We start from the raw sequence: 12,220 nt of genomic DNA, 5'->3' as shown, positions 1-12,220 counted from the left end.
ATATATATATGTGATGCCCAGAACTCTCTAAAGCAGCTGAATGTGCGTTTTTCTGCATTTTTCCTGCAAACTAAACAGATAAAATCTTTTTTTTTTTTTTACAGTATTTTGTCATTTTAAAGAGAAGAAAAGCTGTGACCTGCTGTGATGAACTTCATTTTTTGGATCGGACAAAGCTCAAAAAAAGGTCAAAAACGTCAGCAAAAACCAGGTCGGGAGAGACTGGACGTGGAAGAAAGCTGAAAAAGAGAAGGTGGCAGCAGGAAACATCAACTACTGGAGTCCTCCATGGCACTGAGTTTAGTGAGTAAGGTAAGAGCAGAAAGGGAGCTGCTACTCTGACGTGGTTCTTCCACCCACAGAGGACCTCTTTCTGCTGTCGCTGCTACACATACTGCCCTAGTGGAGGTTTGAGGTGGAATATTACTTTTAACCAGCCCCTCTGGTCTCTTTGAGGATTTTGGATAGAATACTCGGTTAAACCAACATTTTAGGTGCATGTCCAGGGATTTAAGGTGGAATGTTCCTTTAAGGTGGATGTGTGAGGACCTTGTAGGTGGAATACTTCCTGAATCCAACCTTTTAGGTCAACATTCAAAGATTTAAGGTGGAACATTCCTTTAAACCAACTTAAATTTCATGTTTTGATCATTATCAAGTGAGAAACCTCAATCCAGACTCCTCATAAAGACGTTTGAGATTCATGCTGCTGTTATTTGTTTATTCCAGACTAAATGACAGAAATCCACAACTGAAATTTTATTTCAGGACTCGGCTATTAAATGTCCAAACAATCCATGTGACTCTAAAAACTCAACAGCTTCACAAACTCTAAGATTAAACTCTCCACAAGGATCCAGAAGAAGTTGGACTTCTACATGAGAGCTTTAATTATTCTTCATCTACTTCCTGAAAAGTTTGCCCAATAAAAAAGACAAAAACTAAGATTTTCAGCTGAACTGAAGACAGACTTTGTGATTTTTCTGCTCACATGTTGTGTTATTGTAAACTTACTCTTTCAACCCCCTGGAAACCAGCGTTTGTCCTGTTTTTGTGTCGATCCTCGACCCTAGACAGCCGGTTGTAATATTTTTTGAGCAACACACCATACTATGATGTTTTTACAGTGAAGGTTCTACTATGGAACCAGTTTGATATGTTCAGGCGTTCTTTGTGTGAAAACTCAGAGATTTCAGGGATCAGAAGGTGGTTTTCAACTTTCTTTGTTAACTTTCTGCTTCAACGTTAAACTAAATGTCCTTCACAAAGCCAGCCCTCTGGACTTCCAGTAAGCTGTGTTCCTATTGGCTGTCCAGGTGGCTGCTTGGTGTTATCAGGAACACCTGAGCAGCTCAGTGTCTTCCTGCTTTATGTCTGCAGTCAAACATTTCCTCTGCTTCTCTTCACTGAACTGGGTTTGGTTCTGTTGCTTTAGTTTGTTCTTTAGACGATGGCTTGCAGCTTCCAGCAGTAAAATCCTCTTTAAAGGGGGCGGCATGGCTCAGTGGGTAGAGTGGCCATCTTGTAACTAGAAGGTTGCCGGTTCAATCCTCGGCCTGTCGAGCTCATGTTGAGGTGTCCCTGAGCAAGACACCGAACCCCTAATTACTCCTGGTGGGTTGTGGTTAGTGCCTTGCATGGCAGCTTCTGCCATCAGTGTGTGAATGTGATGTATCATGTAAAGTGCTTTGGATAAAAGTGCTATATAAATGCAACCATTTAATGTGTTTCTTGGTGTGTTTTAGGGCTTTGTGCTGGATAAATGTGGTTCTTTAGCCACAGTTAGCACATGGTGCTAATGTGTGCAGTGATTAGTGGATTTGGTGCAGCTGAGTTGTGTCTTTATCTTGGCTGTAGTGAGTCTTTAGAGGTTTTTGGTTGTTTGTGAACCAACGTTTGCTGTCCAGAAGGTAAGAGTTCCTGTCCTGATTCTCTGTTTAAAGAGCTTCTCTGGTACCTTCAGCCTTATCCCAGTTAACCTTGTCATGCTTTGTCTGTTGCGGGTTTGGTTTTTTTTTTCAGGTTCCTTGTCAGATTGAATTTCCCACTCTCCGAGGTTTCATTTGTTAAACGAACCTTTGTTTTCATTTTACCCTCTGCCATCCCTACCCCGTTCCCAAATGACTTTTCTTTTTTTCCGTTTCTTAAGAATACAGGCGGCGCGCTGCACAGCGAAGCAGCCTGAGCTGCCATCGGCAGGGCGGCTCATACATATTTCGTTGTATATGAAAGTGTGCAATGACAATAAAGCTCTCTGACGCTCTCTCTCTGACTTTGACTTGTCCAAAATTTCACTAAAATGTCATAGTTTAGTGTGTCGTCCAAAATGTGACAAAAACGTCATAGTTTAGTATGTCGTCCAAAAAATGGACAAAAAACGTCATAGTTTAGTATGTCGTCCAAAATGTGACAAAAACATCATAGTTTAGTATGTCGTCCAAAAAATGGACAAAAAACGTCATAGTTACCTCTGCCAAGGAGGTTATGTGACACTCGGCGTTTGTGTGTCTGTCTGTCTGTTAGCAAGTCTGTGGTCCAAAATATGACAAAAACATCATAGGTTAGTATGTCGTCCAACAAATTGGAACAAGGTGTCCAGATAGCTCAACTGGTTAAGAAGGTGATTTGTAAACAGAACTGTGCCAGAGACACAGGTTCCACTCCAGCTCATGATCCTTTACTGCATGGGTTTCCTGTTTTCCTCTCTATCCTTGGCGGAGGTCTGCACTCTCTGAGTGCTTTTCTCGTTTACTATGTGGTCTGAAATGTGAGAAAAACATCATAGTTTAGTATGTCGTTCAAAATATGACCAAAAACGTCTTAGTTTAGAATGTCTTCCAAAATGTGACAAAAACATCATAGTTTAGTACGTCGTCCAAAATGTCATAAAAACGTCATAGTTTAGTATGTCGTTCAAAATATGACAAAAACGTCATAGTTTAGTATGTCGTCGAAAATGTCATAAAAACGTCATAGTTGAGTATGTCGTCCAAAATATGACAAAAACGTCATAGTTTAGTATGTCGTCCAAAATGTGACAAAAAACATCATAGTTTAGTATGTCGTCCAAAATATGGAAAAAACGTCATAGTTTAGTATGTCGTCCAAAATGTGACAAAAACATCATAGTTTAGTATGTCGTCCAAAATATGGAAAAAACGTCATAGTTTAGTATGTCGTCCAAAATGTGACAAAAAACATCATAGTTGAGTATGTCGTCCAAAATATGGAAAAAACGTCATAGTTTAGTATGTCATCCAAAATGTCATAAAAACGTCATAATTTAGTATGTCGTCCAACAAATTGGAGCAAGGTGTCCAGATAGCTCAACTGGTTAAGAAGGTGATTTGTAAACAGAACTGTGCCAGAGACACAGGTTCCACTCCAGCTCATGATCCTTTACTGCATGGGTTTCCTGTTTTCCTCTCTATCCTTGGTGGAGGTCTGCACTCTCTGAGTGCTTTTCTCGTTTACTATGTGGTCTGAAATGTGAGAAAAACATCATAGTTGAGTATGTCGTCCAAAATGTGACAAAAAACATCATAGTTTAGTATGTCGTCCAAAATGTGACAAAAAACATCATAGTTTAGTATGTCGTCCAAAATATGGAAAAAACGCCATAGTTTAGTATGTCTTCGAAAATGTCATAAAAACATCATAGTTTAGTATGTCGTCCAAAATATGGAAAAAACGTCATAGTTTAGTATGTCGTCCAAAATGTCATAAAAATGTCATAGCTTAGTATGTCGTTCAAAATATGACAAAAACGTCATAGTTTAATATGTCGTCCAAAATGTCATAAAAACGTCATATGTTGTCCAAAAAATGACAAAAACGTCATCGTTTAATATGTCGTCCAAAATGTCATAAAAACGTCATATGTTGTCCAAAAAATGACAAAAACGTCATAGTTTAATATGTCGTCCAAAATGTCATAAAAACGTCATAGTTTAGTATGTCGTTCAAAATATGACAAAAACGTCATAGTTTAGTATGTCGTCCAAAATATGACAAAAACCTCACAGTTTAGTATGTCGTCCAAAATGTGACAAAAAACATCATAGTTGAGTATGTCGTCCAAAATATGGAAAAACGTCATAGTTTAGTATGTCATCCAAAATGTCATAAAAACGTCATAATTTAGTATGTCGTCCAACAAATTGGAGCAAGGTGTCCAGATAGCTCAACTGCTTAAGAAGGTGATTTGTAAACAGAACTGTGCCAGAGACACAGGTTCCACTCCAGCTCATGATCCTTTACTGCATGGGTTTCCTGTTTTCCTCTCTATCCTTGGTGGAGGTCTGCACTCTCTGAGTGCTTTTCTCGTTTACTATGTGGTCTGAAATGTGAGAAAAACATCATAGTTGAGTATGTCATCCAAAATGTGACAAAAAACATCATAGTTTAGTATGTCGTCCAAAATGTGACAAAAAACATCATAGTTTAGTATGTCGTCCAAAATATGGAAAAAACGCCATAGTTTAGTATGTCTTCGAAAATGTCATAAAAACATCATAGTTTAGTATGTCGTCCAAAATATGGAAAAAACGTCATAGTTTAGTATGTCGTCCAAAATGTCATGAAAACGTCATAGCTTAGTATGTCGTTCAAAATATTACAAAAACATCATAGTTTAATATGTCGTCCAAAATGTCATAAAAACGTCATATGTTGTCCAAAAAATGACAAAAACGTCATAGTTTAATATGTCGTCCAAAATGTCATAAAACGTCATAGTTTAGTATGTCGTTCAAAATATGACAAAAACGTCATAGTTTAGTATGTCTTCCAAAATGTGACATAAACGTGTTAGTTTAGTATGTCGTCCAAAATGTCACTAAAAAGTCATAGTTTAGTATGTCGTCCAAAATATGGAAAAAACATCATAGTTTAGTATGTCGTCCAAAATGTGACAAAAACGTCATAGTTTAGTATGTCGTCCAAAATATGGAAAAAACATTATAGTTTAGTATGTCGTCCAAAATGTCACTAAAAAGTCATAGTTTAGTATGTCGTCGAAAAAGTCATAAAAATGTCATAGTTGAGTATGTCGTCCAAAATATGGAAAAAACGTCATAAGTTAATATGTCGTCCAAAATGTGACAAAAAACATCATAGTTGAGTATGTCGTCGAAAATGCCATAAAAACCTCATAGTTTAGTATGTCGTCCAAAATGTCATAAAAACCTCAAAGCTTAGTATGTCATCCAAAATGTCATAAAAACGTCATAGCTTAGTATGTCATCCAAAATGTCATAAAAACGTCATAGCTTAGTATGTCATCCAAAATGTCATAAAAACGTCATAGCTTAGTATGTCATCCAAAATGTCATAAAAACGTCATAGCTTAGTATGTCATCCAAAATGTCATAAAAACCTCATAGCTTAGTATGTCATCCAAAATGTCATAAAAACCTCATAGCTTCGTATGTCGTCCAAAATGTCATAAAAACGTCATAGCTTAGTATGTCATCCAAAATGTCATAAAAACGTCATAGCTTAGTATGTCATCCAAAATGTCATAAAAACGTCATAGCTTAGTATGTCATCCAAAATGTCATAAAAACGTCATAGTTTAGTATGTCGTCCAAAATGTCATAAAAACCTCATAGCTTAGTATGTCATCCAAAATGTCATAAAAACGTCATAGTTTAGTATGTCGTCCAAAATGTCATAAAAACGTCATAGTTTAGTATGTCGTCCAAAATGTCATAAAAACGTCATAGCTTAGTATGTCGTCCAAAATGTCATAAAAACGTCATAGTTTAGTATGTCGTCCAAAATGTCATAAAAACGTCATAGTTTAGTATGTCGTCCAAAATGTCATAAAAACCTCATAGTTTAGTATGTCGTCCAAAATGTCATAAAAACCTCATAGCTTAGTATGTCGTCCAAAAAATGACAAAAACGTCATAGGTTAATATGTCGTCCAAAATGTGACAAAAACATCATCGTTTAGTATGTCGTCGAAAATGTCATAAAAATGTCATAGTTGAGTATGTCGTCCAAAATATGGAAAAAACGTCATAGTTTAGTATGTCGTCCAAAATGTCATAAAAACATCATAGCTTAGTATGTCATCCAAAATCTCATAAAAACGTCATAGCTTAGTATGTCGTTCAAAATATGACAAAAACGTCATAGTTTAATATGTCGTCCAAAATGTCATAAAAACGTCATATGTTGTCCAAAAAATGACAAAAACGTCATAGTTTAGTATGTCTTCCAAAATGTGACATAAACGTCTTAGTTCAGTATGTCGTCCAAAATGTCACTAAAAAGTCATAGTTTAGTATGTCGTCCAAAATATGACAAAAACGTCATAGTTTACTATGTCGTCCAAAATATGGAAAAAACATTATAGTTTAGTATGTCGTCCAAAATATGACAAAAACGTCATAGTTTACTATGTCGTCCAAAATATGGAAAAAACATTATAGTTTAGTATGTCGTCCAAAATGTCACTAAAAAGTCATAGTTTAGTATGTCGTCGAAAAAGTCATAAAAATGTCATAGTTGAGTATGTCGTCCAAAATATGGAAAAAACGTCATAGGTTAATATGTCGTCCAAAATGTGACAAAAAACATCATAGTTGAGTATGTCGTCGAAAATGTCATAAAAATGTCATAGTTGAGTATGTCGTCCAAAATATGGGAAAAATGTCATAGTTTAGTATGTCGTCCAAAATGTCATAAAAACGTCATAGTTTAGTATGTCATCCAAAATGTCATAAAAACGTCATAGCTTAGTATGTCGTCCAAAATGTCATAAAAACCTCATAGTTTAGTATGTCATCCAAAATGTCATAAAAACCTCATAGTTTAGTATGTCATCCAAAATGTCATAAAAACGTCATAGCTTAGTATGTCATCCAAAATGTCATAAAAACGTCATAGCTTAGTATGTCGTCCAAAATGTCATAAAAACCTCATAGTTTAGTATGTCGTCCAAAATGTCATAAAAACCTCATAGTTTAGTATGTCGTCCAAAATGTCATAAAAACGTCATAGCTTAGTATGTCGTCCAAAATATGGAAAAAACGTCATAGCTTAGTATGTCGTCCAAAAAATGACAAAAACGTCATAGGCTAATATGTCGTCCAAAATGTGACAAAAAACATCATAGTTTAGTATGTCGTCCAAAATATGACAAAAACATCATCGTTTAGTATGTCGTCCAAAAAATGACAAAAACATCATAGTTGAGTATGTCGTCCAAAATATGACAAAAACATCATCGTTTAGTATGTCGTCGAAAATGTCATAAAAATGTCATAGTTGAGTATGTCGTCCAAAATATGGAAAAAACGTCATAGTTTAGTATGTCGTCCAAAATGTCATGAAAACGTCATAGTTTAGTATGCCGTTCAAACTACGATAAAAATGTCGTAGTTTATTATGTCATCCAAAATATGACAAAAACGTCATAGTTTAGTATGTCGTCCAAAATGTCATAAAAACGTCATAGTTTAGTATGCCGTTCAAACTACGATAAAAATGTCGTAGTTTATTATGTCATCCAAAATATGACAAAAACGTCATAGTTTAGTATGTCGTCCACAATATCAGTAACATGTCAGAGTTTTGTTTTGGTCTGTGCACAGGTTTAGGTGCGAGGAAGAGATTACAGACACAGATCAAGTTTTAGAATGCTTTATTTACAACACAAGAAAACAGGAACAATAACAAAGAGAGTTTTCAGCTAAACTCAAGTGTTCATTTGATGAACATCATTTCCTAAAACATCCAGAATTGGAGGTCATATCTTTGGCAGCTGTCAAATTTCTGCTCCTTCAACACGTCATAGACAGTAAATCCAAATCTGTAATTTTATTTTATTTTGTAACTAGAGGGTTGCCGGTTCAATCCTTGGCCCGTCAAGCTCGTGTCGAGGTGTCCCTGAGCAAGACACCAAACCCCTAATTACTCCTGGTGGGTTGTGGTTGGCGCCTTGAATGGCAGCTTCTGCCATCAGTGTGTGAATGGGTGAATGTGATGTATCATGTAAAGTGCTTGGGATAAAAGTGCTATATAAATGCAACCATTTAATATGTTTCTTGGTGTGTTTTAGGGCTTTGTACTGGATAAATGTGGCAATGGTAAATGTGGTTCTTTAGCCACAGTTAGCACATGGTGCTAATGTGTGCAGTGATTAGTGGATTTGGTGCAGCTGAGTTGTGTCTTTATCTTGGCTGTAGTGAGTCTTTAGAGGTTTTTGGTTGTTTGTGAACCAACGTTGGTTGTCCAGAAGGTAAGAGTTCCTGTCCTGATTCTCTGTTTAAAGAGCTTCTCTGGTAGGCTGCAGGAGACTTTAGCGTTTGGGTTGTGCTAGTTTGGTTTTTGTACGGTTTCATTTGGACGACTATCTTGAGGCCCCTCCATGTGGTTTAGTGAGGTTTTCTGGAACAGTTCTACAAAGAAACCTGCAGCAGAAGCGACTTTGTGAGTTTTTAGGAAGTTCTGGAGAGCAGACTTTAGAGCAACACAAACATTTGTCAGCAGTTTGAGCAGGAGAAGGTGAGCTTCAGAGTAGAAATGAGAAGGAAACCTTGTTGACCCGTGTGGTGAGGTCCTGTACCAAGAGTTTGAGCAGGTTGTGAAGAGTCTGTAGTTCTTTGGTCTGAAAGCACCAGAAGAGTCGACTCATTAAAGGAGAAAACAGGGGATATTGTTGATTCTTATGTCGCTTTGCAGTTTCCTTAGACTGAATATCAAGTTTCTATTTTAAATAAATGATTTACCGTGTGAGTCCAAGAAGACTTCAATAAACTCCCTCCATCCCCTGAACACAACATATTTTATTACCATGTTAATCTGTTTTTTAAAATATGTTTGAGTTTTAATCATAGTTTTTTCTCTTTGCTTGTGTAGTTTTGTCATCTGTGTGAAAGGTTCTAAACAAATAAAGTTGAATTGATAAACCAGGCGTAAACTAACCGTGATGTTACCCGTTGGTTTCAACGCCGAGAAAATGAAGCCCGGATTTTGCTACTTCCTGGTCGCCGTTCTGGATTTTTTGGAGCCAGTGACGTAAAAAGCGTCATCAAACAGGCTGGACCGGAGAGCAACTAGGGGCAGGATTGGCTGAGGACTCTTATCCCGCCCACATTTTACCGCAGAGGCTTCTGTTGCTGTCTATCAAGTGTAGCCACGCCCCCTGGCTCCGCCAACTTTAACAGTTTATTTAAAATTCAGTATTGATTTATTTAAGATCAGCCACCTGATCTCTCATTTTGACCATGAAAACTAACGGGAAAAAAATCCTGAGCTGTAGAAAATCAGTCTATCAAATTTTATTATTTCCAAAAATGAATTGGGGTCTATGGAGAAAAGCTTTTTAGAGCCAACCCTAGCGGACGGCATGATATTGCAAGTTTTTGACACTTCCGGGAGGGCTTCAATTCTGGAGCCAGATGCTACGTCCATCTTTATATACAGTCTATGTGATAAACTGAATAAGTGACTAACTCATTATTGTGACAACAGAAGTATTTTTATTGTGATTTAAGGGTTTGTTTCATTTTTAAGGTTGGGGTTAAAATCATGACAGAAAAAGATTAAAGAAATAAATTACATTAAAAAAGCAAATAAATCAAAGGAAAAAACATTTAATACAATAAAACTTTTTAAAAGAAAATTAAACATTAAATACAATTAAATTATAGTAAACAGACAAAATATTTAATTAGATCATTAAACAGAAGATATGAAACACGTAATTATGAAATTAAACATTTTTTCAACAAAAATAGTAAGCATTAAACACGAAATATTTTCGATAATTAAACAGTTAAGAAATACAATTAAACAAGAAGAATATTAAACATTTAATTAAATTATTAAACCTTTAAAAAGACAAAACATTTCATTAAAAGATTAAATGTTTAATTAGAAAATTAAATCTTAAAAACAAAACTTTAAATAGGAATTAAACAGAAAATACAATGAAGCATTTAAATGGTGATAAAACATTTAAAAAGAAAAACCTTAAAGATCATGGCTCAATTTGACTGAGTTTTGGGTTATTATGGAGAAATTTCAAGTCATATGGATTAAGTTTATACAATTGATTGAGCTAAAATCAGACATCTTCTGCAATTAAAACTGTGCTACTACTAGTGTACATTTAACCATCTCAGCTGCAAATACCAAGGCTTTTATTTTGAAATCTGAGCCAGTATGTGCAATGTTAGAGCCAAAAAACAGAGAGAAAGAGTGATTTGACGAAGAAAGAAAGGGGAGAAGCATGAGTGTGTGTGTGTGTGTGTGTGTGTGTGTGTGTGTGTGTGTGTGTGTGTGTGTGTGTGTGTGTGTGTGTGTGTGTGTGTGTGTGTGTGTGCGCGCGCGCTGGGGTCTACAGCGGCTCTCTGGAGGACCCCGTTGCCTGGATTCTGTCCTATCAGCAGGCGACCATCTGCCCTCCTTGCAGCCCTCACGCTCCTACAGGCATCTTCTGCATTATTCATATTCCTGCACAAACACACACAAATGCACACAAACACACACAGACGCACACAGTTGTCTCACCGGTTACACTCCGGTGTCGTTTTTTTTGGGCACGACGCTGTAAAAAAAAGCAGCCAAAGCCGTCAAATATCATTCCTTTCTTCTGGTTCTATTCCTCAGAGCTCCAGCAGCACAAAGAAAAGGCAGCAGCTGATCCTGGTCTGGTGGTCGTCTGGTTTAGGAGGAGGAAGATTCATCTCCAAGTCCTCCGGTGGATCAGCTCTACCTGCAGACGTCCTTCTGGAACGTTCATAAAACATCAGACGAGTCAAAAAGATAGAAATCATTTTGGTTCGAGGTGGAACTGTAGAATCTCTAAACTAACATTTTTTATTTCCTGTATTAAAAATAAAAGCTCGTCCTCCTTTATTTTGGATGAAACCAAATAGCTACATGTGTTCTGACCCCAACCCAAACCCCAACCCTAAATCCAACCTTCACCCCAACCCTCACCCCAACCCAAACCCAAACCCAACCCTTACGGCTGTTCTACTGGATTCAGGTCAACACATAATTGGTTGCTGTTGGATAATTTTGGGGTTAATTTGGGCAAATTTTTAAGTCATTTTGGATCATTTTAAGTCACGTTAGATGAGTCTCAAATCATATTAGACATTTTTGAGTCAATCTGATTGCGTTTTGGGTCATTATGGACGAATTTCAGAGAACTGTGGACAAATTTTCAGTCATTTTGGACCAATTCAAGTAATTCTGAGTACTTTTCAAGTCATATTGCACACTTTAGAGTCATTTGGACATGTTTGAAGTTATTTCGAACAGAGTTCTAGTCATTTGGGAGAAGTTTGAAGTTATTTTGACATTTTGAGTCATTCTGGTTGACTTTTTGGTCGGTATGAACACATTTCAAGTCATTTGGACTAATTTAAGTCTTTTGGACAAAATGTTAAGGTATCTGGACCAAGTTTAACCAACTTTTGGGTCATTTTATTTGAGTTTTGAGTCATTTTAGGAAAAGTTTGAGTTATTTTGAAGAAGTTTTAAGTTATTCAAACAAAGTTTGGACAATTTTAAGTCACACTAGATGAGTTTCAAGTCATTTATAGATACTTTTGGGTCAATTTGATCGAGTTTTGGGTCATGAGGGCCAAATTTCAGGTCATTCTGGGAAAATTTTAAGTTAGTTTGACAATTTTTGAGTCATTTCGGGTGAGTTTCAAGACAGCTTAGACAATTTTCAGTAATTTTGATTGAGCTTTTGGTCATTATGGACTCATTTAGGTCTTTTGGACAGGTTTTAAATGATTTTGGAAAAAGTTTTAAGGTATCTGGATCAATTTTACGCAACTTTTGAGTCATTTTGGCAAATTTGAAATTCTTTTGGACTAATTCAAGTAATTTTGGATATTTTTCAAGCCATTACAGACAATTTTGACTAATTTTGGATATGTTTCAAGTTATTTTAGACAAATTCAAGTCTTTTTCAAAGCATTTTTGGTCAATTATGGACACATTTCACATCATTTGGATGAATTTAGATCATTTTAGACAGGTTTTACATAATTTTGGACAAAGTTTTAAAGTATTTGGACCAATTTATGAAACCTTTGTGTCATTTGATTCAGTTTTGACTGATCTTGGACAACTTTCCACTCATTTTGGACAAATTTCAAGTCATATCAGACAATTTTGAATAATTTTGGACAAACTGATGCCTTTTTTGGCAGGTTTTTATTCATTCTGGACAAAGTTTTAA

This window comes from Acanthochromis polyacanthus, chromosome 16 (assembly GCF_021347895.1).
Source record: "Acanthochromis polyacanthus isolate Apoly-LR-REF ecotype Palm Island chromosome 16, KAUST_Apoly_ChrSc, whole genome shotgun sequence".
Lineage (NCBI taxonomy): Eukaryota > Metazoa > Chordata > Actinopteri > Pomacentridae > Acanthochromis > Acanthochromis polyacanthus.
Note: the sequence above shows the minus strand (reverse complement) of the source record.